We start from the raw sequence: 26,549 nt of genomic DNA on the forward strand, positions 1-26,549 counted from the left end.
ATTTACACTTTTGGTTCTTGCTCGAAATCACATCTGTGGGTGATATGCTTACAGATCCTGAAGCCAAGAAATTAAAATTAGCATTAAAACCAACTATGTCAAAGGAGAGAGAAAACTGGTCAAAGCCAGATGCACACCCAAGAACTCCTGGAAGGCTGGGATTCACTTAGCTAACAAGCAAACAGTGCCGTGACGATTCGAAGCTTGAAGGCTCTCCTGCCACATGGCTCTATTCACGGGGAACTGTTTGTCATGACTCTGGAAAGTCATCTTAGCAGGAGAAAAAACACAAATACACATTTTGCTCATGTCATGCTTTGATTTCCTTAACAAGTATCAACAGTGTTGTGAAAGTCTCTACCAGGAGGGTAAGTCAGGAATCACATACGCAGGCTGTGGTGCAGGCCATTGCTAGAGATTCCATTAAGCTTTTCTTTTGGTTCCAAAAAGCCAATTTACCCTCAAGATGGAGAACTCTAGGCACTTGAACTGCTGGATCATAAACGTTAATGTTATAAAACCGAGGGAGGAGCAGTATAACTCCTAGCTTTTCCCGTGAAGGCATTTTTGAATTAACTACTTTTCTTCACTTCCATGTACTGTCACAGTCATCCCATAAAGACAGGGCACGCTGGTGTAAGAACTGGTAGAAAAACAGTCCACACTAACAGGCAGTCCTGTCCAGGGCCAGGCAGATGACCAGGTAACGTTAATCAGGACCCTCCTTGAGCAACCTTTTATGCAGGACCAAGAATTCCTGACTGTGCCAAAGACCAGGGTGGGTACTCACCACCACCAACTTGATCTTGGAGTTCTGAGATGCATATCCCACCCTCAAGGGTCTAAGCAGCATAAACCAGCAATCTTATGCAACGTTGTTTCTCAAACTCTGAGTTGAAAAACTTTCCCCTAATCATTAAAGAGCTCTGACAACACATTTCTTCTGGTAACACATCCCTGAAAAAGTGGAGTCTAGAGCTGCAGATCCTATTATATGAAGAGAGAAACAGAGAGCGATCCTCTGTCCTTCTAGAGGCTCATGACTGAAGGATCTGGTAATGTGGGTGTCGTTCAGTACCCCAGAGGTGGCAAAGGCTTTTGAAGGACTGACCTTATGGACAGTTGTCCTTTATTGGGCATCTACTGTCCCTGGTACTACTTGTTTCTTGAATGTCTTGGCACTATCAAATGAGGAAGATGACCTACAAAGTGATGCTTCTGGTAAATATTTAAGCACCAGCATCACCATGGCCCACTTCAAGCCACTTACACGGTGTCACTTAGTGGGGTGCTGGGAAGTGCTTTGGCTGAGATACAGTCTAACTGGATCCCCAAAGCTGCATTAGAATGTTGGTTCTGAGTGTGACAGAAATAGAGGTGGCAGAACATTACGTGTTGCAGCTGAGTGGGACCAACTGATGACGAAGGACAATGTCCTCAGACAGGAGTAAGCGCTCTCATGGGACCTTAGAATGTTTCCTGAGAGGTTGCTACAAGAGTAAGCCTGTGCCTCAAGCACTCTGTAACTGCACTTGGTCCTGCCCTCTCACATGCATCCTCATCGTGAGACCATTCTTCAAGACACAATGCAGGCAGGGGCCTCCCGGAGCCTACACCATGCTGTATGGTCTTTGATCATATGAATGGTCAATATATCACTTGTCTTAGAAATTATCTGGTATCAGGTATTTTGGGGGAGTGGAATATGCAGAAAGTGTAAAATAGGACTTCATTGTATAGCATTTTCTAAGACACAGAAATTTTTAAAATGTGATGACCTAATGGAAAATGAGAAAATTATTAGTTTATAATAACTTACTTAACTCTGAGTTTGTATATTTAATTGTAACACTAGCCAATAGAACTGATTTCAACATTCAGACTCCATGGATCACAACCAACCCAGCTGCATATACCATGGGGTGAATCCCACGTAAACTCTAACCTCTAGAGAAAACTACTTCAGCTGGCTATGGTAGTGCACACCTTTAATCCCAGCACTCAGTACTTGGGGAGGCAGAAGCAGGCAGATCTCTGTGAGTTTGAGGCCAGCCTGGTCTATAGAGTCCAGGACAGCCAAGGCTACACAGAGAAATCCTGTCTTAATTGCCTCACCCCAGCCCCCCAAAAAACCAAAAATCTACTTAACCCTCACCACTGCTTCCAATAGTACTGCAGTTCACCAGGCCAATCAAATCTCACAGACAAAACAATGCTAAGCTCAGAGGAAATAGGTTAATCTTATATAAAATGGTCAAAATAACCCAGAAATCACTAATCTAAGGAAGTAACATGAAACCCACAGGATCAAGGTGGGTACTGCTCTAATTTCTGCAAAACATGACAGCATATAAACATGCAATAAAAAAAGCTAAAGTTGTGTAAGTATCTTGTAAAAATAGAAATATCTCTCTTTCTAATCATGATGCCACCCTTGACACAATAAATACAGCTCAAACTCCAAACTGGACTCTGCTGTCTATGTTACTTCTTTAAAAAGTACTGTACCTGGCACCTGGGAATTGTAATTCCTACCTTCACTGTAGTCTGTCACTCATGCCTTCAGTTTGTAAAGATCACCTCGATCCCTAGTGTCAGGTAAGAAACATCATAACCTGTGTGCAGAGTGCACGGACCATCAAGGGGCCATCTTAGCATTTCATTCATCTCTAAGAGTCTGGCAATGCTCACCACACCTTGGGAGAGAGGGCCTGTGAGCCTGAGGCCCCTCTTGCATAGTGCAGAGTTGTTAGGCAGCTCCCTGCCACCATACCTTTGTATCAAAACTGAATTTTCTAGTCAATGGAACTTGGACAGGAATAAGAAATCACCTCCCAGAGAAACTTCTACACACTCCTAGGCCTCCCTCCTTCCCTGCCTGCTAATCCAGAGCTGAAGGACTCCTGGAGCCAGGAAGATAGCAAGGCAGAAGAAGGAGGAGGAGGAAGAGGAAGAGGAGGAGGAGGAGGGCAAGGAGGAGAAGGAAGAGGAGGGCAAGGAGGAGGAAGAGGAAGAAGAAGAATAGGAGTAGAAAGAGGAAGAGGAAGAAGAGGAGGAGGAGGAGGAGGAGGAGGAAGAGGAAGCAGCAGCAGCCTGGGTCCCTGAAGCACAATTTGAAAACACATACAGAAAAAAAAGAATGAGTGAACAACTCCTGTGAATTTTAAGCCTTGGAGCTTGCAGGTTTCACCTGGAGAAACCCCAGCTCTCTTCCTCAGTCCCTATAATAGCTGCAGGGAAAAAGAGCATCCTCTCAGTCATGTACTGTTTGCAGCTTGTGAATTGCTATAGAGATACTAGTGTGTGGCTATGTCACGAAGCTTTTCCAAACAGACAGTAGGTGAGCTCCCTCCTAGGTACATGAAACCATTCCTAGTCTTCGGCAAGCCACCAAGCTTCTAAAACAACAAATGGCTTTCCCTAGGGGAAACTGATGTTCTCACCAGGTATGAGGGAGTAAGAAAGTTCATCTTAAGTACACTTCGACTCAAGACTTTCTAGCCCAAAGATCTCTATAAGAATGAACTTCTAAAAGTGTGAATTCTATCTTAGAGTGGGTGCACACATACACACACACACACACACACACACACACACACACACACACACACACACACACAGTGTGCAGTGGCTTCATTTTTCCATGGGGCCTGGATCAGAATTTTACCTTTGAACCAGGATTTTGGGCTGAGGGGAAAGAGCAGTTCACTGAGACTCCAAAGCCAGGAGCCTACACCCCCACCTGAGGAGCTGGATACATCCCTCCTCCCCCTCTCAGAACCAAAGAAAAAGCAGCTCCATGAGGTGGGTGAGGATGGAACTACAATGCTTTCTAGCCCCAAAATAGTACTAATTTAGTAGGCAGCTGACTCTTAAATGCTCATCTCTGACTGGTATTTCTAGTCATGGCCATTGTCAGTATTTAAAACAGAAGAGAAAGAGAAAGAAAAACTGACAGTGCAGGACCAACCACCAGCCTTTTCAGGTGACCAACCCGGAAACATGCCAAGAGCCTAGAATTCTGGGCATGAAATCTCAAGTGGCTCACTGAAGTCTCTTGGCACTTAATGTTGGCACTAATGTTTTTCTTTTTTTTTTTTTCTTTTTTTGAGATAGGGTTTCTCTGTGTAGCTTTAGCTGTCCTGGACTCCCTTTGTAGACCAGGCCTCCAACTCACAGAGGCCCACCTGCCTCTGCCTCTGCTTCTGCCTCCTTGAGTGCTAGGATTACAGGCATGTGCCACTGTACCTGGCATGGACACTAGCTTCTAAGATGAGCCTGGCAAAACAGTGTTCATATGTACTACATACTTTTATCTTCCCGAAGATGATCACTGTTTTTTATCTAGCTCTGTCGCCTATGTTGTCAACAAGCTAACAAAACTTAGTGCTATTAAATATTTTATTATGTTCATGAATCATAAGCCAGGAATATATTAAGTACAGAACAGGAAGGATTGAACCACATTCAAGATGGTTCCTTTCCCAAATTGTCTTTCTATGTAGCTGGAAAGCAACCTGAAGACTGATCTTGGCTTGAACTGTCTCACTGAGCACCAACATAAAGCCTCACTCTGTATGATTTGAGCATCCTCAAAGCATAGCCGACTCAAGTTGATATGACTTCTTACATTTAGTCAAAAAGCATCCAAGAGCAAGAGTTCTAAAAAATAAGCAGGAGATTGCATTTTCTTTGAGGATCTAAACTTACGGCATCCTTCTGCCGTTGTCTACAGTTTGAAGCAGTAATAACCCTTCCTAGATTCCAGGGTGGGACACAAAAGAAGCTGTAACCCCAGTTCATGACTGCCACTCTTAGGGCTGGGAACAGAGCTCAGGAAGAAGGTACCTGCAAGCATGGGTGAGGCTCTGGATTCAGGCCTTAGCATCATAGAGGGGACAACCCCCAAAGACTATTACTCTCATAGACCAAAACCAAGTGGAGAAATTAATAAGAATCTAAGAATAGTTTTAAACACCAACCCATATCCATCTTAAATACTGAAGCCCTATATTTGGTGTCCACTGGGAAGACAGTGATTTTCCAGTAGAAAAACAAGACTGGAAGATCTGACAAAAGGCAAGGCATGATATGAGACATTCATACACGATTAGTCATTTACCTATTAACTCAGCACTATTCAAGCTTACAGGGTCATCACAATAACCAAGAGGCAGATAAAACGGAGGTGGGTAAACAGACAAAATGTCAAAATGCACATAGAGGATGGTTCTACCTGTCCTGTGTGGAAAGATGGGGGTCCCCTACTGCACCATCAAGAAAAAGCCAGGCTGGGGCAGCTTGTCTAGAGAAAAAAACTTGCACCACAGTCGCCTTCACACAGGTTAATTTGGACAACAAAGGTGCTCTGGCTTAGCTGGCGGCAGCAATTAGGGCCAACCAGAATGAGAGGTGCAGCGATATCCACTGTCACTGTGTGTGTGGGGGGGGTGGGGGGTGCAACGTCCTGGGTCTTAAATCTGTGGCTCGCATTGCCAAGCTGGAAAGAGCAAAGGCTAAAGAGCTCGCCACTAAATGTACATGTCTAAGTTTTCTGTACATAAGTATGATTACAAAATAAACACTATTGTATGGCTTCATTCTTGTTCTCATTCTTATATCTCCTGCTGTGTGAGACGCCATACACCGTCATAAAGATCCTACCATTCTCTGGAGAAGTTCATGTGAAATGAAATCGGGGCGTCCTTCTAAGAGCTACATGCATAATGTATGACAGAGGTGGGTCATCCAGTCTGTGAGCAGCAATCTCACATGTGGCCTTAGGCTCTGCCCCCCTAGCTAAAATAAATAATAATAATAATAATAATAATAATAATAATAATAATAATAATAATAATAATAATAAAAATAAATTTTTTAAAATTAAAAATTTAAAAACTTCTCCAGTTCCTGACTTGGACTCTAGGACAGTACATGATCAGTGCTTTATTTAAGCCATGAACAATTTGGGGTGATACACCCATAGATTACAGTCATTAGCAGACCCTCCAGATCACTGTAGGTTCCACACTTTCGCATACCCTCTCATAGTTTTAAATACACCTTCTTTATATCACCAAACATAGCTTCAATTTATACTGACCTATAAAATTGCTTATATCTGATTAATGTCTGTGTGTCAACCACCAAGCAGTATGAAGCAAGTCATGACCACAAAGACTCTCTGTTTCTACTCTAGGAAATCCTGGTGTGCCTACCAAGAGTGGATGCTCAGCCCTGTTTGACCGCTGAAGTAGAACAAATGATATTGTACTTGGGAGCCTGGATGTTCTGCAGTGCTTTCACCCAAAAGCAGGATGCTGTAAGGATAATAGCTGGTAGTTATTATGCATGGCTTGTGTGCTAAGCAATCCTTTAAGCACTCTATGAATATTAATGTGTTTAATTCTCAAAATAACCTCCTTAGGCAGGTACTATTATTATCATCACTTTTTACTTGAAGCAGAAGCAGAGGAGTTAGTAACCTGCCCAAGAAAGACTGAGAAGCTGTAGGGATTTACTGCAGGCAGCCTGACTCCAGAGCCTGGGCTGCCAGTCAAAACTCATGCTTGCCACTTGGCTTTGATCTGACATTGGAAGCTGACAGCTCGATTGTCCCATTCCGTGTAGTAACCTCCCTGTGTCTCCTTTGATTTGGCCTTCCACTTGCTTTTGCTTTCTTCAGTTCTTGAAAACATAAAGACATTTGTCTCGATAACAAATACAAAGTTCTGATATTCGTATTAGATACAAAAACTTAAAAGGTAAGCATGAACTGGCGCATGGAGGTGGAGGAAGAACAATTCTGTCCCAACTAAGCCAACGCTCTCTAGCTGTGAGGATTTCACCTCTACATTTAGCCATCTAGTCCAAAACTATTTGGGAATCTAACATGGATGGGGAAGGGGCTACCAAGACCCAAGCCCTAGCTGAGGACCTATTGGCTGTGGACAGCTGTTGGAGAGGGGAAGATTTCTCTGGGGATGTGTCCAGACCATGACTTGTCAGATGGCCACAAACCCATGAGCCTGTGGAAAGCACTCATTAGACTCTGTTGGTGATTGAAAGACGGAGGGAGGCATCAGGAGCCTTGGGAGAACTCCTTAGAAAGGGGTGGGGGTGTATATGATCATGACACATTGTATATATGTATGAATTTTTCAATGACTAAGTTAAAAATACTATTTAAAACAAGTATTAGGAAAAATGTGTCTGCATCTAGCAAGGTGACTTTTTCTTGTCATTGTTCTATCATCAGTGGAGTAGCTTGTATAGCACTTATATTGTATTAGATCATCTAGAGATCTTTTAAAGCATTTTGTATAACAGACTTGAGCAGTCACAGACTTTCATCCTAGGACTAATGTTTTGAGACTCCACTCTATTAACAACTGTAGTGGTTTGACTAGTAATGGCCACCATAGACTCATGTGCTTGAATGGTTGGCCCATAGAGAGTAGCACTGTTAGTGGGTGTGCCCTTGCTGGAGTGGGTGTGGCTTTGTTGGAGGAAGTGTGTTACTGTGGAGGTGGGCTTTGAGGTCTCATAAGCTGAACCCAGGCCTAGTGTGGCACACAGCCTCCTGCTGCCTGCAGATCAAAACGTAGAACTCCCAGCTGCTCCTCCAGCACCATGTCTGTATGTTCACCACCATGCTTCCTGCCATGACGATAATGGACTAAGCCTCCAAAACTGTAAGCCATTCCAATTAAAAATTTTCCTTTATAAAAGTTGCCTTGATCATGGTGTCTCTTCATAACAACAGAAACTCTAAGACAACAACCTTGACAATCTTCGACAGATGAAGCATTTTATAAAAATAATCTAAAACAGTTAAATAGTAAGGACTGCTGAATCAATGGGCAATTATTCTGAAATTTGGATCCTGCAGATTTCCCTCTCAAGACCCCATGGAATATCTAAGGACTTTTTATATAGGCAGCAACCAAGGAATACTCCAAATGTACTACAAAAGGCCGAGTGATATAGACCGCATTCTTCTCTACACATCATGAAGTAAGAAACCGATAATCCCATCTCAGAGACCAGTTAGAAATGTGATCTTGGACAAGTTTCTGGAATTTCTCTGACTCTCAACTTGTTTCATTGTATTGGGTGTATTTCCTGGGGGTGGTGAGGTTAAAATAAGCTGTGACACACTTGGCTAGGGTTCCGCACAGGACATCCTGAACAAATGAAACTTATTATTACTATTGTTGCCCTTGAACCTTTATTAGTGTTCCTGGAAGGCTATTAGAAGCAGAGCCTGGCAGAATGCCTTCCTTTCCCACTTGTCTTGGGCCCTGATACTTGTATGTACACTACTCCTAGATCTGATGAATAATTAAAGAAGTGTCTACTGAAGACCCAGTGCTTGCCGTGTAAGACACACATAGAACCTCTCTGCCTTCCTTGGATCACATTCAAGTACGTGCATTCTCATTGGAGTCCATAGCATGTCTCAAGCACTCAGGAAATACTGTCAGAGTGGACATAGTAATCAAGAGAATGCTAGGAGGTGAGAGCCCACAGCTAAGGGAAACGGTGCTGCAGGAAGATTGTATAGGGTCATGATGATCTTTATAAAGATCTGCTCCGCTAACACAAAAACAGCTCTCACTTCAAAGGGAAGAAGAGATGGCTTATCCTAGAACCAAGTTTGAGTGACTAAGGACCAGGAATCATGGAGCTAGGTTGCCCTGGTCCCATGTTCTCATGGGGAAGTAGTTTTTGTGGAGTTTTATAGCAACAAAACAAAGACAGTCATAAATCATGGCTATTTTAAAGCGTACCGGTGAGTACATCCGAGAGGTGGTCACAGCAAGATGGGGAGTCTCTCCTATAGGTCTCAGATGCTATCTGATGACATTGTTAGCTTTTGGTTTGTTGGACGCTCATGACCTGCTAAGTTATTACATTCCAAGATGTTTTTAATCTATTAGTCACAGGGTGATAGTTCTGACACTGAGGTGAACAAAGAATGGCTATTTAGGGAGCTAAAGCCAGCACCAGGTAAACTGTAATTAGACTCTGGACTTGCAGCATTGCAACCTCTCACATCCGCACAGTTCCAACCAGCCAGCCAGTCTTTGCAGACATGTCTTCTTCCCAGGAATTCTTGTTTATAGGTCCCACATAGGAAACTTAAATTTCTATAGACTGTAAAATTGTTTCCATGGACATAATAAATATGATGTAAGCTGACTGGTAATTTAATGTTGCAAGATATTTGATGACACTATGAACCCCAAGAATACGTGCTTTTACTAGAAAAACCTGTTTCTAGTTGTAGTGTGGCTCAGCTCTAGCATGCACCTTTAATCCAAGAGCTTTCTGCTTGAATTAAATGAAATCAACCCTAGGTCAAGAGGCCGAGCAAACAACCACTTCACAGGGAGTGAACACCAGGGAAAAATCATAGAGAAGAAGAGGAAGTCAGGAAGGCAGATAGGGAGATGCACAGGAAGTAGAGGGGAGGGGCATTCAGTTTGAGGGGTTTTTGGAGACTGTGTGGGGAACAAGCCTTTCTTTTAGCCTTCCTTCCTGAGGAGGAAAGTCATCTGGGTACTTTCTCTGCCTCTCTGAGCTAACAGGCTTTCACCCCAGCTTCTGGCTCTCAAGTCTTTATTGAGATTATTTGAATGATTGAGATTTTATTTAAAACAGCAATTTAATTTTTGTTTTCATATACACACACACACACATGCATGTACACATGCACACCACACACACACACACACACACACACACACACACACACACACACAGTTGTTATTTGGAAGCTCAACACCATACTATCTCTGTCTCTGTACATATACATTTTCCTTAATTTGCTTTAATATGGAAATTGTTCATTTTATTGAAGTCCCATGGAAGATTTTCTTCTTATAGATTTTTCTTGGTGCTTTATATGCTGTAACTATGGGAGCCAGTTGAAGTTCACAGAATTCAGATACATTAAATTGTTACTGAATTTTACTAATAATATCTCTGAAGAAATAATGTCATACTTGTTTTAATAAATACTAGATATGTAATACAGGTCTGACAAAGTGAACACAGCAAGCAAATGAAACACTACCCAAGCCCTCAGGGAGCTGGACTGTCTGAAAGCAAAAGAAGGGCTAAGTGAGAATATGGAGCCATGCCACAAATGTTAATTCCAACAATTAACAACAGGAGCCACTGACCTTATGCCAGGCCCATTTCAATGGCACATGATCCCTATAGGAAGTGCTACCATTGCCATGGGAAAGGGGTCAGACGATCACACTCGGAGAGTTAAATAACATTCCCAAGATCAGAGTTAGTAACACTTGAAGGTGTGAGCAAGTTCTGTCTGACACTCAAACTCACACCTTTAAGTATTAACACTTGGTTTATATTGATACTTGTCGGCTATTCATGATCTGCAAAACAGGCAGGATTTTCAAGTGCAGCTAATCTGATTTTTGGTTTGTTTCTTGGTTCCTTTGTAAGATTCTACTAGCTCTGAACCACAGCCCATGGGAGAAAATGAGAAGCAAACGCCTAGACCTGATGATGAACCATCTCTGCACCCCTCCCATAGACAGATTGCCCCTTTACTGAGCAGAAACACAACCCTTCACAACATTCTTCCTCCTCTTACTGAATGGAAATCTAGCCCTTCAAACCTGGTGTGCACTGGCTTGTCCTAATCATGGAGGAACATACACACCACATTGGACCCCTGCTCTCAGGAAGACAACTTTCCAGTCATCTTTCTCTGTCAGGAGTCATCACTCTCTTGATGATTTCCCATAGGACGCTATCAACTATTCTTCCTCAGCCTCTGCATCTGTTCTCACCTGATCCCAGAGATAACAGAGCTGGCCCTGGCTGGAACTTAGGTGAGAGAACACTTGGGCATACTGGGTGCTGTAGGCTTTGAGTGAAGAGGGAGGGACCAAAGATAAATTTGCCCTGGCCCTGAAATTTAATAGGTTTCCCGGCTAGATCAATACTGCATGAGACTGACGGCTCCATTTTACTTTCTAATGCTCCCATTTAACTAGAATGCCTGTTACTGCCGTCCTCTTCCTGCCCTGCTGCCATCTGCTGACAGCAGATACTGTACTGCACAGGCTCGCTGACAGACAGGAACTGTACACCCAGGGGCCATTGCTGTGGACTACACCCGGAACCTACTCATACGCAGTGTGGGTATGTATTTAGTAGGACTGCAGAACTGAACAGAGCTGGATGAAATTACGCTTCAAGCTGGTGCTGTAAGGGGATGGATGATGACCTTTGGTGATCTTGGGATTGAGGTGAATTTTATTGTTTACTAAGGAGGGAAGTGAATCCTGAAGAGTGTGGATTATAATAAATAGAATAATACCACTTTCCAAAGATAGCCCTCTCTACTTCTAATTCCTATGCAGGTGGTATATAGCATATGGCAAAGATAGTTTATGATTACACTTATGAGCATTAAAATAAAAGATCATACATACTGCCCTTTAATAAGAGATCTGTGCCCTTTAAAATCTGTGAACTCTGACTAGAAGGAAAAGGAACTGCCACAGCTGGGGAAGTCAGAGATTTTAAACTCTAGAAAGAGTCTATGCCACAGTCAGGTAGAAGCACCATACAATGGGCTGTGAGGCCAATGGGCTAAAGGAGCTTGGGCCCTCCTGACACCTGAAGGGAGCACGGTGCAGACAACGCTGTGATTGTGTCCTGATGAGCTCAAAGGGACGATCCATCTGAACCTCCCTGGGGCTGCTGAACGTGTGCTTGACAGACTGTTCAGGGTGCAGAACCTGTTACAGCAACAACATGAAAAAAAGCTAATACAGCATGCTGAATGTTGCACTTACCTTGTTGGTCAGACTTTTTTCCACAGTCTGAAATACATTGCTCTGAAACTTCCACACACTGGATTTTGTCACACTCAGAGACATAAAGAACAAACCATGTTCACCCCTGCCATAATGGTAGCTTCTGACACGCAAAGCCTTTCTTACTAATGAATCCTACCCCATCCATTCATTGTAAAATTGGGTGCTCCCAGTAATACCTTTATGGCTTAGGTCTTAGGTCCACTTCTATACCTTAGGTCTATGCCTGAGAGGTAGGGACTAAACCAGGGCTGTTATAGAAGGCACTAAAGAAAACCCCTACTTAAAAAAAAAACAAGAAACAAAAAGAGAGACAATTTAAACAAGCATGTTGTGCACAGGAGCTGCCTCTGGGGCAGAGAAAATGAAGAGCTGGAAAAACAAAAACAAAAACCTGTGTGGCATAGGGTGTATCACCCTGAGGCAACGCCTGCAGGCTGCCCACTGCCTCTGCTCCTGCCAGCCACTGCCTACAGTCTTCTGGATGCTTCTAGGCAATATGAACTCTCATTATAGTCACCAAAGGCACGACTCTGGCAAGGGTGCCAGCTGTGAGTCATAGCTTTAGCTCCCACAGCCCAAGGAGACAGCATACCTGTTCAGTCAAAGTGTTGCCATGAGCCCTGAGTCAGGCAAAAATCAGCACCTGTTGTATCTCGTGACTCAGAGTTGTACACAAGCAGGTTTGAGCTGAACCAGCAAGGAGTGATTAGGGTAAAATTCCATTCCCTTTGTCCTATTTAGTGGCTGTAAAACTCTACAGATTTGTTTTTATTTTCCCTCCAAACAAAAAAATGCAGCATGAAACATACATGAATTCTGGGAAGAAGGAGACAGAAAAATGGTGGTAGTGCTAAGATTAGCAGGGTGGCAAGTAGAGGTCTGGGACCAGAGCCCACACACAGTCCACTACAAGAACATCTAGAGTAAGTCTTGGCATCCCAGGGCTCCACAAACACCATTTGAGAACATCTTTCTTGGCACCACATTTGGCAGCACACATTCTAAAACAAAGATCTGCAATTGCCCAGGCATCCTTAAAACATCCACATTTTCATGCCACTTGTCAGCATCTTCACCAGTTTTCTCTCATGTCCTCTTCTCTTTCCAGTACTTGAGGAGGTACGAGAGAGAGGGAGGGCCTGGCTGCTTACCAGCTTTCTCCAAAGGGCCTATTTCAGCGTGCCAGAAGGGGATGGCAAATGAATCAACAGTGTGTTCCCTGCACACCCCCATAGTCCAGATGGTAGCAGATCACAAGAGCAGCACAGGGCAGTTCCTACGCAGATAACTTCCCTGGCTACAGACATACTCTACACTTTAGACCATAGGAGGAAACAGTGATGATGGTGGTGACAGTAACATTTACACAGAAAGGGCATGGTTCTTCTTTTGCTAGAGATTGTCATTCAAACACCCATCTATAACAAAACCTTACAGTGTACAAGAGTAAGGGCTCACAGAGCTGGAAGGCACCATGGAAACCAGCTGGTCCAGGTTCTCACTCCCACCGAGCTCCTTCATAGCAGTGATGTGGATCACTGAGCTGAAGCTTGGGAGAGTTCAGAGTGGCCACACCTCCATAGACGATCTCTGCTAACTGAAAACTTCTCTCCTCGGCTGTGTTAAGTCAAATACGATCCTTCTGACTTTCCTTCCTTTGATCGCATTCTTCAATACCAATGTCTAAGCATTTGCTAATTACTTAAGGTGAACTACTACCTATATCACATATCCAAGCTTAGGAGGTAAGCACTTGTCTCAGACCAGACACATCTCTCTCCTAGGGACCTTTCTTATAAAATATCACTCCTTCCTCCACTCTTGATAGAACAGATGCTGTTCTACATCTAACAAATATGCTCCGGTACTGGAAACTTTGTCTACACATGCACAGGACAGTGCACTATCGATGCTTCTCACCTACACAAGCAGGGACCACCCACCTCTCCAGAGCAGAGCCTTACACAGCGGTTTTAGCATCCCTCATAGAACTTTCAAACACCAGGCTCATGCTGTCCCACAGATTAAGCCTTTAACTCGTCATACATGCAGTGACTGTAGGGCTTCAGGAAACAGATGGCGAACACACATGGCCTGCTGGGATTGTCTATTAGCCAGCGCCATACTTGCTCCAAGCCTTACCATCCAGTTTTTGCAGAAAGTTCTGTGCAGCTCTGGGATCCTTGTGTGTGTGTGTGTGTGTGTGTGTGTGTGTGTGTGTGTGTGTGTGTGTGTGTGTGTGTGTGTTTCTCTTATTATGTGAGTAATATTGGTGGAAAACTGATGTCAATGGACTGACTGGGAAGCACTGGCAAACCAAGCAAGTAGCACCTGTGGATTCTGCAGCTTGAAATGACTCCTCTTTAGCACAGACCTGACACCTTAGGCAGGAAAACAACAACATCCTTTTCTAATATGAGAGAAGTGGCAACATCATCACCGTTGCACAGGAAGAGAGTTCTGAAAATTGTGTCCAAAACACAATACAATATGGCATTTAGGAACTTTTTTTTTTCACATCTCTGGGAATAGAGAGTGGGTCCTTCCTTTTTGAAACACACAAATATAATTGCTGGCTTTGAGCTTTCTATCCCCTTCTGGGTGTGCCATAAGCATGCTGTGAAACCTGGAGCAAGGGGCTGGACCTCTCTGCTGTTCACAGCCTCGGTGTGAATAGATGATAGCTGAACCTATCAGACTGAGAGGTAAGAAGGAAACGGTCGCTAGGTGGCAAGCCAGCTGGCAGCTGTGTCTAGAAGAGCATCTGGGGCACAGTTCAGTACATGTTAGCTACTTAACAATTTACTCTACTGTATGACCCAAGTGAAAAGCTAATGTGCTCCTGACAGTCTGGAGTTAGAGGGCATTGAGACCAACAAGCGTAGAAGGGCAGCTGGAAAAGACGCCCATGCTCTGAAAGAAGGACAGAAGATGATGTCACAGTATGGCAGAAGGGCACTTTGGCAAAGTACAGTAAGCAGGAAGCAACATGGGCAGAAGGACAGCAATGGGGCACAGGTGACATTCAGACAGCCAGAGATGACAGAGGGAAGTCCCTGGTAGAGACTATGTTGTGCCAGATGGTATAAAAGGCAGATTGATGGGAAAGAGAAAAAAAAAACATGAGCAAACTGTGGTACTCGGGGGTCAAGTTCCAGGACACGATCAAGAGGAATAAAGTTCTAAGCCAGGGTCTGTACCTGGAGGACCTTCCCCAGTGTCATGTGAGCACAGGTGCGCACAGCTAGCTGAACAGCACCTACCATCCACTGCCAATCATCCTAAGCCTGAGCCGCTGCGAAATGTCTTCTCGCTGACTCTGACGCAGCTCTTGCCCATAGCTCCATGAGGTCCTGTGAGTACCTTTATTTTCAAATGAAGATGCTAAAACCAACAAAGACAAGAGGAGTGAGGCTCATATCATATAAGGAATGCATGAGTGGGCACAAGGATGGAGTAAGTCGGCAACAGTGCCTCTAACCCAAAGCAAATACCCTTTCCTAAAAAGACACTGCATGTTCCCTATAATCTCACTCTGCACCATAAGTGGCCCAAGGTGGAACAGGCAAAATGTGGGCTCCAGATCCCTACAACCCAACAATAGCCTAAACATGATGACGTTCTCCACTGTCTTCCCCACACCCTCTGTGGTGTGTGTGTGTGTGTGTGTCTGTGTGTGTGTGTCTGTGTGTGTGTGTCTGTGTGTGTCTGTGTGTGTGTGTCTGTGTGTGTCTGTGTGTGTCTGTGTGTACAAGCATGTGTTTGTGTGATATGAGGACAGGTGTACTTGTGCGTGTGCACACCGATGTGTAGGTACATGTGAAGGCCAAAAGCTGGCATGAGGATGTCTTCCTCAGTTGCCTTCCACTTTATTTTTTGAGACAGAGTGTCTCCCTGAATCCCGCCATTTCCCTGAATCCTGCCATTTCCCTGAATCCTGCCATTTCCCTGAATCTTGCCATTTTCCTGAATCTTGCCATTTTGGGTAGAATGACTATCTGGCTAGTCCCCAGAATCTGCCTGTCTCTATCCACAAAGGCCGGGATTACAAACACACTCAAATAGACCAAGCTTTTATGTGGGAGCTGGAGAGCTGAAATCTGGTCTTTATGCTCGTGTAGCTAACACAACTCACTGAACCATCTCCCCAGTCTAGGGGCTACTCTCTTTAGCTCCATGATACATACCCATAAAATGAAATCCATAGGGATAATCTGCTTAGGGAGATCATGCAATTAGGGAGCCATTAGATTTTGTCAATTTTTTTCATTATTTCAGTATCTACAGTTCTACCAAGCCACAAGGTCCCTAAAGGAAAATAAAGCATCTGCCTTGGCCACCACATTCTCTGTGGTCCAACACAGCCTAAGTAATCATAGAGACTTCATTTTGGGAACAAATGGTTAAATTCAGAGGATGGGAGGCAGGAAGAATGTATCTAGCGTGTTAAACAGAATCCCTCTCCCCACCTCATCTTCAAATAGTATATCTGGTCAGAACCTGCCAGTGTGACTTCACCTTGAAAATGCCTGTGTAGATGTTTTTAAATTTAAGGATCTCAAAATGAGACAATAGAGGATTATCCAGGTAGGCCAAAATCAAGAAATGTCCAGTGTCTCCAAAGGAGAAAGACAAAGTGAGAGTTGAAATCAGCAGAAGACGTGGATCAAAGGAAGAGGGCGAGATTAGAGTAATATAGTCACATCCAGAAAAACAGAGAGAAAACTGTGTGGGGTGGAGACAAAGATAGGAGAGAGTACAGCTGTCAGCCAAGGGACACCAAGACACACCAGAAGTCATCAAAACTGGGAGGGGCAAGAACGAATTCTTCTCTAGAAATTCTGGAATCTGAGGGCACTGTCAACAGCCTGATGTCAGACTTCTGTCTCAAGAGCTGTAAGCAACTGAATTTCTTGCCTTTGAAATCACAGTTTGTAAGTATATGCAGGGGTATGTATATGTAGTCTCTTTAAGTAAAGTGAGACAATAAAATATATTATGTGGATAAGCAGACCATAAGAACTTAATCTTAAGTCATAATGATGCTGTCCCTTGAATAAACCAAAGGGGCAGTGGTGCGCCTGGACCCTGGTGGGGTAGTATACATGGTATGACCTGGTACAGAAAGGAGAACTGTTCTGTTGCTGGACTGATTTAAAGTATTAGAAGCGCACTGGGTTTCCGTGTGTGCACAAGGCTTCAGGCAGTTCGTACTGTTCCCAACCCACACTGCTGCCACCTACGCCTGGAGACGGCTGCACCCACTGCCTCCATCTGAGGGCTGCTGCAGAGTCGAAAATGGTGACCTGGGTAGGAACAGAGAATGGAGAAGGCGCTCAGAGAAGAGGTCTGGCTCACTAGTGAGGTGACACTGTAGAAGACACATCTCAGACAGAGACAGAAAACTTCCCAAGTCTCCCTTCGCAGAGATCCTGAGAAAATCCAGGAAGCAATGCTCACTATGATCAACAAGGAAATGTAAAATACATTAAAATACAGCCCACCTCCCACTGGGTCCTGATAGCAGTGATATCCAGGGCCCGGCAGATTGCTCTCAATTCACACCTAAGGAACAGGACAAACTTTCTTCCATATACACATAGACATGTATATGTAATACATACGACCAAAACTTCTTGAGATGAATTACTGGGAAGATATAGGGGAAATTGAATTAACTACTTTAGAAACACTCAAGCTGTCTACTGGAGTTTAGCTTCGAACAACTCCAAGGGCATAATTTTCCTGTTAGCCAACCCCTTGAAATAATAATTGAAACGGCAAGTCCGTTCCTCATAAACACTTTCACCATCTGGGTCTGACGAGGCCTAGCTACTGAGCCACAGATAAATGTTTCCTCGAGACAGTAAGTCATGAGCCATATGTTAGAAATTACTCTCGCACCCCTATAAATGGGACTATCCCCCCTCTGTCGTTTCCCAGTCAGTGAAAGGGAGTTTTGGCAGCCAGACTCGCATGAAAATCCCTGCGGATGGCAAGGCTAAGCCCCAGCATGACACTTTGAAGCCTCCAGGGCCGCATCTCACAAGCTCAGCCTCAGAGTCTGTAGAGACTCTGTTTGTAAAAACAGATAGTGAACAACAGGCCGCAAGTGGAGATGGAGCTCCAGCCACCACTAACTGATCAAAGCTAGCGGTGTGGACCGTGATGCGACAAATCCTCCTCCTAGGAAGCTGATGACGGCCTGCAGCCCAGTGCTGCACTCCTCTCCTGCTGTGTAACTTTGAGCAAGAGACTTGAGTACTTCATGCCCTGACTTTCAGGATCTATGAAACGGACATGGTGACAATACAGCTTTGCAAGGTCATGAGCAGCAAGTGATGACAGAACTGTGTCCAGGCTGCCCTACAGCAATCCTCTAAACTACACTGTGGAACAGGCCTACTGCCAAAGAAAGAACGTGAATGACACTTGAACTCAAGGTTTCTACAGGTCAGGCCTGAAAATGCCCTGTTCACTTTTGCTCACAATTCTATTGGCCTAAGAGTAGTTATGCGCTCATACATGCAAAGATACCTGGGAAATGTAGTCCAACCGTGTGCCCATGAACAAGAGGAAACAAAACATTGGTAAGCAACAGAAACGTATGCACATGCACTCAACAGCTGCGTGAAGTAATTCCTCCACCAACCACGTGGGAAACTGAGGTTCCTGCCTCATCTTCCGAGTTCCAATCTGTTTTAACTAAACTGTAATGCTCATAAGCTGATTTCCACAACCTATATTACTCTTACATCACTAGGGGCCAAGCAAGTTTACACACTGTTGTTGGCAACAGCGATGACAATACAGAGTGAAAGGACAAACTAGATACCTTCCATTTTCTCCAAAAAGTCTTTATATCTAGTTACAGGACTTCAGATACTAGAAATTGATGACATGAATCTAGAAGCATTCATCAAATTCCTATAATGTCTTTGGAATCGCAAACAAACCACAGTGCTAAAGACTAAAGAAATAATGGTAAATAAGGAAGATATGGCATTCCCAGGGGTTTACTGAGCAAGACAGATGAAAAAAAGGGGGGGGGTGGTTAAAACCAAATAGTAGAGTCTACAAAGGAAACAAGCAGCACACAGGGAAGAAGATATGTCCAAATCACAGGTCTGAGAGGGCTTCTCTTAACAAACAGCACATACACACGACCCAGTGATGAGACAGAACCCTGACAAACAGGAAGGGCAAAGGGGATGGATGGAGGTTTGAAAACTTTCTGCCCCTTGGGGCAGCGAGGGAGGGGTGGAGGCAATATAGAAAGCAGAGGTTAATCAAGAAAAATCCTGCTCTCATACTAAAGAAAACAGAGCCATCCAAGTCATTCCAACACACGAGTTACCCGGTAAAACATAGCCTGTAGATGCCTTACTGCCCCGCAGAGAATGCGTGAAGAGCTGGGGACCTGAGCAGCAGGTGAGTGATGGGGATTTAGAGAGGGGTTAGAAGCAGGGAGACGACTCAGCTGCCTTTGAAATGGAGTTTGCTGTGGTCTGGATCTCAACTGTCCCCCAAAGGCTTTTATGTGTCCAGCATTTGCTCTCTAACACCCGCACTGTCCAGAAACAATGATTTGGAAAGCAATTGGCTCATGTGGGCTCTGACGCTTCAGCAAATGAATGCACTGATAGGCTCATAACTGCATGAGTTTTGGAAGCTGATAGACACTTGAGAGATAGAACCTGTCCACAGAGAGTAGGTCTTTTGGGGTGTGTCCTTGGGGACCACCCCTTGTGCATGGCCTGTGCTCTAGCCCACAACTTCCTGAGCTCCCTGCTCTGGCACAGGCTTAACTGCAGTGACATTCTGTCTCACCATACACCAAAGCACGGAAGCCAAGCCACCTGCAATGGAATCATGAACAAAATAAACCTCTGCTCCTGAAGTTGATGCACTGTTATGTCACAGAAGCAGAACACTAACACAGAATTATAATCATCTGATCTCAGTTGTGTATCAGATGAAATGGGCGGAGCATCCAGAAGTTTTCAAATTGAGCAAAAAAGTGGATGAATGCTAATCTTTCAAGGTTGCTGCCAGAGACAAACACGACACTGTTTATACATAACCGACATACCACTTGGGCCAGCACAGTAGTAGGTAAACAGCTATATACAGTAGTCTTCCCTTATTGGCTCTTCCTCCATCATCACCTCCCCTCAACAGGTTTAACAGCAGCTTTGTCCTCATTTCTACTCTCTTCCGTCACATGGAATCCTAGAACATTCTCAACTTCTTTCTCCCACACTTTGCCTACTCAAACTCTCTAGAAGAAAAAAAAAAAAAGAAGAAGAAGAAGAAGAAGAAGAAGAAAAAGAAAGAAGACAGAAAACTACCTACTTTCTCTTCACTAACAAAAATATCCCTCCCCGGCTGTAACAGTTGTTCATGCTCCCCTGTTCCTCCCACAAGGCCACCCTCACCCAGCAATGAATCAAAATGCATTCCTAGCCTCCTGTCTCAAACTCCAAGTAGCTGTTGGCTACAGATGCAAATCTAGAAATTCCCAAGAGCAAAAGCCATATCCCGGGGCCTGACAATCACTTCCACTAATATTCCTCACATTAGTGCCACATAGCTCTTAGTAAGCTACCTCTCGCCTGCTTTGGCTGAGGTGACTTGAGGTGAACATGCTGAAGCGCAATGTTCGGACTGGGAGGGCCTCCAGCATCACACACAACACTCAGTACTTTCTGAAACTGGGTCTCAAACAGCTCAGGAGCCAATCTTCCCAATTCTGTGTTCAAAGGCATCATTTTGACTGCTACAGTCAGTAATGATGGAAGCCATTACACCACAGAAGGCTGTGAGTCCTATAAATCAGGCACACTCCTTCCTGTCCCTTCCAAAGCCGGGGCTTAAACATTTACTAGTATGTCACCAGATGTCACCAGATGCAGATTATTTCTCATCTCTTGCTTATGGACACTCACTGTGGTCCAGTGAGTGTCCTAAGTGGTTTCTATGCTGCAGTCTTCCTAGCAGCCTCAAATAGGACAATAAAATTGCCCTTCAGTCGGCTGTCTCACTCTGCCTGACTCCCCTCTTATTTCTGTCCTTCCTCCTCTTTTATCTGCAAATTCAGTCACCTCCCTAACACCTGGCCTGTTGTTCCTTACCAAGCCAATGCCAGCTTCCTCACAGATGCCATTCAAAAGCCATCTACAGTGTATCAAGCAAGAGAATTCTCATTTCCTTAATATCCTTTCTGTGCCCTCCACAGACTTGTTTCACTGAGCTTTGTTATTTGATTAAACTATATGAAAACACTCATATTCAATTTTTTTGAGACAGGGTCTCTCTCTGGAGTCAGGGATGTCTTGGGACTCATTATGTAGAGCAGGCTGGCCAGAAACTCACAGAGGTCCATCTGTCTCTACCTCCTGAGTTCTGGGATCAAAGCACCACCATGCCCAGCATAGTCAATATTTTAATTTATAAAGCAGGCTAGAGTCATTCTGCAGTCAGGGTACTCTGAGAGAACTGTTTGCTTGCTTTCTGAGAGCCTGCTTTCCCGATCTGTTCCAGAAATAGTACTTTCCTAACATGTTTGGTCCTACGAGAGCAAATGCTTCTCTGATCTCAGAGACAAACTGCGAAGACCAAACTTGTTCCAGGGCCTGCATTCAGTCAGTCACTTCACCAAGGGTTGGGGGAACCTTGGTATTGCAAGATCAGGCAAAAAACTACCGACCAGCTGCGTGGACGCGGTTTTAGTTGCTGGAACTTTCAAAGGCACTAGTCAGTTTCCCTGTTAACCATTTAAAACCAACAATGACCTCAAGACCAAAATCCATGTGGGTACTAAAAGTCTCTAGTTTAACTTTACATGAGTTATGGGGTTGTTGACAGGGTACAATGACTCGTGTTAAGGATGGAAACCAGTTTCTCTTAATTATTCAAAACATACTATATGTGTATATAAATAGTGCCCATAAAAGTAAACTAAACTTCCAAAATATCATTCTGATGACTTTGTGTTTGTAGAAAGTCCCCAGAAATGTTCTAACCAAGGAGATCAGTTGCACGTGTCCCTTAGTCTAGAGCAACGGGCAGCTGGCAACCAAACAAGGACATTTTGAACATCTCTAAATTATAGCCCCTCAAAAAATATTAAAAAAAATAAAAAATAAATTATAGCCCCTCGCTTTTCTTATTTATGTGTGCACTTACACCAAGCCTATCTGAAGGATGACTGACACAGTAAAATTAGAGAAATTTAAGATATACACAGGATGCCTGACACATACATACACCATGAAATAATTGCAAAAATCATGGAAGTCTGAATATAGTGAATTTAGAGAACGTTACGCTAGATGAAATAATCCAGATATAAAATGATGAATACTGTACTATTTCACTGATGTGTGAGACCTAAAAAACTTGATGACATAGAAACAGAAAGTGGTGGTGTTTGCAGGACAGGGTCAATGTATATAAAGTGTTACTTATAAATGAATATGTTCTAGAAAGTACATGTGTTCTATGTTAAGTATAATTAAACTTTAAGTACCCAATGTCTGGACTTAAAGGAACTCTAAGAGTTAGCTGTGGGAGCTGGAGAAGGCTACACTTTTTTAACCACTTTTCTTCTTCTTGACTTCTGGCTGAAGAAGTTATGGTTTAATCCTATCCATCCTAATTAGAGCAGAAGGAAAAACTACTTATTTCGGAAGAATGCAATCAAGTGATGAGACGCTCAAATAACAGGTTAGTTTGCAGCAATCTCATTAAAATCTGCATCACAGTTTTTTTAATGGCTTATTGAAGCATTCATTGAAATGTTCCAGACATAATAAATTTCCCTATTAATACCGTGCTTGTTGGGGATCAGTATTTTAATACCTCCTGAATCATCCCAGGATTTTAAGATTATTCTCCAGAACTGCAACATATTAAAAAACAAAACAAACAAACAAAAACATGGGAAAAATGAAACCTTTCAAACCGGAGTCACAATACTTTTTTACAGCACATATCAGAGGACCACATGGGCAAGAACAGAAGGTACTTTGGTTAGAACTATATGGATGCTGTCTCAAAACGGTTGCATTCTCAAAGACTAACTCAAAAAGCACCCTGATGCAGAGGGTTGACGTGAGTTAATGCCACAGTACAACCTCGTATGAATCCATCCATCCAGTCGCTCAAATTTCTGTAGGAGGCAAGAACACATGTCTTGCTCATATCAGACTCTCTCTCACTCTCCAAGATGCCTGGCAAAGAGTTGGCATTTAAAAACGCATTTTTTTGTATTAGATGCATGATTTTATTTTCGTTTGTACCCTCCCAACTCTATGAAAGACCTCATTTTATTAAGTACACGCAAATATTTATAATTAGTCCCTTTAAAAATTCATGCCTTTAAAAATTAGCATTTATTAATTACTGGTGGTGGTGGTGGTGGTGGTGGTAGTGTGTGTGTGTCTGTGTGTGTGTGTGTGTGTGTGCCACAGCATATATGTGAAAGTAAGAGGACAACTTATGTGATACATACAGGACAAACCTGTGGTCCCAGGGATATAACTCAGGTCATAACAACAAGAGTTTTCTTACCCACTGAGCCATGGACTCCTTTGAATTTTTAATGTGTTATAAACATTCAATTAGATGCATATTTAGAAAACATTGAAAAATCGTGACAGTTCCTTTAAAAAAAACTTTATATTGTTCCAACAGCAGCAGTTACAGTGAGCAAAGAGGTAGGTTAAAAAGAGGAAGCAGAGCATGGAAACAAAGAGGAGGCGTGGGGAGGAAGAGAAAGGGAGGAAAAGGGGAAAGCAGAAAGAGACAGAGAAGGAGAGAGAAAAGGAAGGGAAGGGGGAATGGGGGGGGAGGGTATAATTGTGGCGTCACAAAGATGGACTCAAGACTTTACATTCTGTTTCTTGGTCTTCTGGACATCACAGGACTGGAGGGCCAAGGCTCTCATGAACTAATCTGCGGTTGCCCACACAAGACCTGCACAAGATCCAGCCTCTCAATATTCTAGCAAGGACGAGGAAGGAATTTATGAGCTGCCACCCCTAACAGAGGAACTACAGACCAGCAATGGCTTCCGAGAGAAGAAAGGTTAGTTTTCTTTAAGGGTGTGTCCCTGACAGGTTGACCACTCTCTAGTGGATACGCCCACACCCAAGACTACAAAGACAGACCATTGTACACAAAAGTGGCAGGGATGTCAGGAGGTGAGGCTAGGTCTGGGAGGAATTGCGGGAAGGAGAAGTGAATATGGTAAAAATACATTGTATAAAATTCTCAAAGAATAATAATTTAAGAAACAAGCTCTGTTTCTTCAAAATTATTTTCACATAAATGTCGAACACTCCATAGAATTCCAACAAACCTAAATGCTTGCCTCTTGTAGAAAATTTTCATTTCTTTGAACAAAAAAACACACTCAATCCTTACTAACTACCATGCAAGTATCAAAATCTCCAGCAAATAAGTTAGCAAGGAATATAGTAACCATTTCTTCATTGTCTTCAGAATTTTATTTTTCAGGCCATATACTATTAAAATCAGAGTATTCCACAGTTATGAGTGACAATATTTCTAACTTCATAGAAATTTTCCTCATTAACCCTGCCTACAAATGTGTGTCCTCAAGTCCAGTGCACTCTTCTAAGAAGGGGAAGATTTTGCAATTTGGGTCACTGGAGTACACTGCACTCCGCTGTCTGATTAATGTCTGTCCAGACTTATTAAGACCATCTGTAACTCTGCTGGCCACCTAGCAACACACATCACTAGGACCCATTATCTTTTATAATGTTGACTCTTGGTATCCAAGGCCTGTGGTTCAGACAGACTATTTAAAGGCACTAAAATAACAACAGCATTGCCAGCTGTGGGCATAGCCACTAAGACTACCATCAGGTCACAAGGCCAGATGGAACAGATGCCACAAAAAAGACTATAAAGCAGGGGAAAGATTCATTTAAGAGGAAATATAGAAGCACACTAGGAGCAAACCCCATGATTTTGACAGAACCAATAGCTGGCACAATGTGGACTATAATACATTGGTACAGTAAGAGATTGTGGTACCCAAGGTCCCTACTCAACTGTTCGGTTGACCCTTTGCATTTTATTTCCTTTCTTGTCAAATCTTATCTTGAACAAAGTTAAATTTTTAGGTATAGTTTTTTAAAGCAATACTGGGGCCGGAGAGACGACTCAGCAGTAAAAAGTATTTGTTGTTCTTACAGAGAAGCCGAGTTCAATTCTAAGGATAAAATACACTCATACGGGCATATGTGGCGCTTGTGAAACAGACACACCCCTCTGTGGGCTCCAGATGCTCAGATGATGATCCATCAAGAGGCTCCTCAGCACTCATGAGCAGATGGCATCCTACACGAACCTGATTTTCACATTCTGCCTACCCTTACTGATTTTACCATTTTTAAATATTTAAGTTCTCACCTAGCAGAGGTTTAGGTAAATGCAACACGGTTATGAAAAGGTCTGAAAACACATGATTCATGTCGTGCGGCAACATTTCAATTGAAACATTAGAAGTGCATGAAGGCAAGAACACTGAAGGTGACTCCGGGCATAAAAGTAAAGTCTGGACCTTTCGTATGTGCCTGTAATGGCTGCATGAGAGACCGGAGTACTGAGGGGCGCTTGCGGGGGGCGGGGGAACAGGGTAGCAGGAGAGTAAGCAATAGAGAAAGCCACATAAAGACTGACATATGAAAGAAGCCAGTTGGCAGAAAAAGACTGGCAGTCCTGCCAGACCTGGGCAACATGCAACAAGCAGAGCATTTCCCACAAAGAGGACCATGATATACAAATGTGGGAGAGGTTTGTGCTATATAAATGACCCATACAGGGCCATCAACCTCAGGGCACAGCAACTTTGAGTACATGCGTCTCCTTCAGCCCACTGTCATACTCAGGCATGCTCTCCCTTTCTTAATAAACTGTCACCATTCCTATTTGTAACCAGGTGTTACTGAGAGCCTGGGCACCTTGGTGGTAGGGCGCCTCTCCCTTTCTCGTTTCCTTCCTGTCCTTTCTTTATGCCGGGGCTCATTGTGACCCACAGCCACAGCTGAGGACCCAAAGTATTCTAGGACCCGCTCCACTGTTCTACAGGGATATTAGCTAAGTCTAAACTGGGATAAACGAGAGGTCTGAACGTCAGTGGTCTGGGCCCACCTGAAGGACATAAGACACTGTCTCAGAAGGAAATAGCATTTTAATGTTTTTCAGACTTCATCTTGGGAGAGGGACAATGTAGGCAATTGGTTAAAACACCAGCATAGAAATGGATAAGCGCAGAAGAGCTGGGATTCAAATCAGAAGTCTCTAATTCCCTTGTAGCTATGCTGTAGACAGAATGGAAAGACAGCTTCAACCCGTCACATTTTAAGAGCTCTCTCTCTCCATTCCAGAGGCCCTGACACTTGTCCCTTTCACTTCCTGTCCCTTGGACCACATGCTATGATGCAGTTTCAAGGACGAAAATAAAATTGGTCCTGAGAACCCAAGGGGAAAGTGGCTGTGACACCACAGAGGCAAGACACCACAGAGGGGACAGTTTGGTGAAAGGATAACAGCTTAAACTAAAACGCCATACATATCTGGACCTAGTCTGTAGGAAATTAAGAGAAATGTTAAGTGCTGCCTTAGCTAGGGTTTCCATCTCTGTAA

The 26,549-nt window shown here is 43.5% G+C and overlaps 1 protein-coding gene across 20 annotated transcripts in view; it reads right to left on the bottom strand.

Annotated features, from left to right (window-relative positions):
* The window catches only part of ERC2 (ELKS/RAB6-interacting/CAST family member 2), an 869,527-nt gene that overhangs the window by 615,562 nt on the left and 227,416 nt on the right, over window positions 1-26,549 (bottom strand). The window lies entirely within an intron of this gene.

Source organism: Acomys minous (genome assembly GCF_964271855.1).
Source record: "Acomys minous genome assembly, chromosome: 9".
In the NCBI taxonomy this organism is placed as follows: domain Eukaryota; kingdom Metazoa; phylum Chordata; class Mammalia; order Rodentia; family Muridae; genus Acomys; species Acomys minous.